This window comes from Arachis duranensis, chromosome 9, assembly GCF_000817695.3.
Source record: "Arachis duranensis cultivar V14167 chromosome 9, aradu.V14167.gnm2.J7QH, whole genome shotgun sequence".
NCBI lineage: Eukaryota > Viridiplantae > Streptophyta > Magnoliopsida > Fabales > Fabaceae > Arachis > Arachis duranensis.
Window position 1 is genome coordinate 106,750,308 of NC_029780.3, and position 2,509 is coordinate 106,752,816.

A 2,509-nucleotide genomic window follows, 5' to 3' on the forward strand; every position below is an offset into this window, starting at 1 on the left:
AGGAAGAGGAAGCACTAATTCAGGTGCTAAGGACACACAAGACAGCTCTTGGGTGGTCCATAAGTGATCTTAAGGGCATTAGCCCAGTAAGATGCATGCACAAGATCCTATTGGAGGATGATGCTAAGCCAGTAGTTCAACCACAGAGGCGGCTAAATCCAGCCATGAAAGAGGTGGTGCAGAAAGAGGTCACTAAGTTACTAGAGGCTGGGATTATTTATCCTATTTCTGATAGCCCCTGGGTAAGCCCTGTCCACGTTGTCCCCAAAAAGGGAGGCATGACAGTGGTTCATAATGAAAAGAATGAACTGGTTCCTACAAGAACAGTTACAGGGTGGCGTATGTGTATTGACTACAGAAGGCTCAATACAGCCACCAGAAAGGATCATTTTTTCTTTACCATTCATAGACCAGATGCTAGAGAGACTAGCAGGTCATGAATACTACTGCTTTTTGGATGGCTATTCAGGTTACAACCAAATTGCAATAGATCCTCAGGACCAAGAGAAAACAGCATTCACATGTCCTTCTGGAGTATTTGCCTACAGAAGGATGCCCTTTGGTCTGTGTAATGCACCTGCAACCTTTCAGAAGTGCATTCTCTCTATCTTCTCTGATATGGTGGAAAAGTTCCTAGAAGTCTTCATGGATGACTTCTCAGTATTTGGAGACTCATTCAGCTCCTGTCTTGATCATTTAGCACTTGTCCTGAAAAGGTGCCAAGAGACTAACCTGGTCTTAAACTGGGAAAAATGTCACTTTATGGTGACTGAAGGAATTGTCCTTGGGCACAAAATTTAGAACAAAGGAATAGAGGTGGATCAAGCTAAGGTGGAGGTAATTGAAAAATTACCACCACCTGCCAATGTTAAGGCAATCAGAAGCTTTCTGGGGCATGCAGGATTCTACAGAAGGTTTATAAAGGATTTTTCAAAAATTGCCAAACCTCTGAGTAATCTACTAGCTGCTGACACACCATTTATCTTTGATAAGGAGTGTCTGCAGGCGTTTGAGACTCTGAAGGCTAAGCTGGTCACAGCACCAGTCATCTCTGCACCAGACTGGACATTACCATTCGAACTAATGTGTGATGCCAGTGACAATACCATAGGTGCAGTGTTGGGACAGAGGCATAACAAGTTTCTGCACGTCATTTATTATGCTATCCGTGTTTTAAATGATGCACAGAAGAATTACACAACCACAGAAAAAGAGTTACTTGCAGTGGTTTATGCCATTGACAAGTTTAGATCCTATCTAGTAGGATCAAAAGTGATTGTGTACACTGACCATGCTACTCTTAAATATCTACTCACAAAGCAAGATTCAAAATCCAGGCTCAAAAGATGGGTGTTGCTTCTACAAGAGTTTGATATAGAAATAAGAGACAGAAAAGGGGCAGAGAATCAAGTAGCTGATCACCTGTCTCGGATAGAACCAGTAGCAGGAGCGCCTCACCCTCCTACTGAGATCTCTGAAATCTTTCCGAATGAGTAACTCTTCGCCATTCAGGAAGTACCATGGTTTGCAGACAGGAAAGGGAAGAAGCATGAAAAACTTCTCTCAAAACAGAGTCAAACAGAGCCTCCACAGTCAAACTCTAAGTTTGGTGTTGGGAGGTTCCAACATTGCTCTGAGTATCTGTGAGGCTCCATGAGAGCCCACTGTCAAGCTACTGACATTAAAGAAGCGCTTGTTGGGAGGCAACCCAATGTCATATTTATCTATTTTCTATTGTTATTTTATGTTTTATATAGGTTGATGATCATGTGAAGTCACAAAAACAATTGAAAAAGCAAAAATAGAATGAAAAACAGAAAGAAAAATAGCACACCCTGGAGAAAAAGCTTGCTGGCGTTTAAACGCCAGTAAGGGCAGCAAATGGGCGTTTAACGCCCAGTCTGGCACCATTCTGGGCGTTTAACGCCAGAAAGGGGCACCAGACTGGCGTTTAATGCCAGAAAGGGGCACCAGACTGGCGTTTAACGCCAGAAAAGGGCAGCAGCCTGGCGTTTAACGCCAGGATTGGCAGAAGGGGCATTTTTACACGCCACTTGGTGCAGGGATGAGCTATCCTTGACACCTCAGGATCTGTGGACCCCACAGGATCCCCACCTACCCCACCACTCTCTCTCTTCTTCTCTCCTCTTCACACTCTTCCATAACACTCTCCCCCAAAATAACCTCCACCAATCATCTCCATTAATCCTCCAAAAGCATCATACAACCCACCTACACCCACCCACTCAAATTCAAACCATCACTCCTTCCTTTTCCCACATCATAACCACCTAAAACTCCCCTTGGCCGAACCACTCACACCTCTCCATCTCATCTATTTTCTTCTTCTTCTACTCTCTCTTCTCTTCTTTTGCTCGAGGACGAGCAAACCTTCTAAGTTTGGTGTGGTAAAAGCGTTGCTTTTTGTTTTTCCATAACCATGTATGACACTTAAGGCCAGAGAAACCTCTAGAAAGAGGAAAGGGAAGGCAAAAGCTTCCACCTCTGA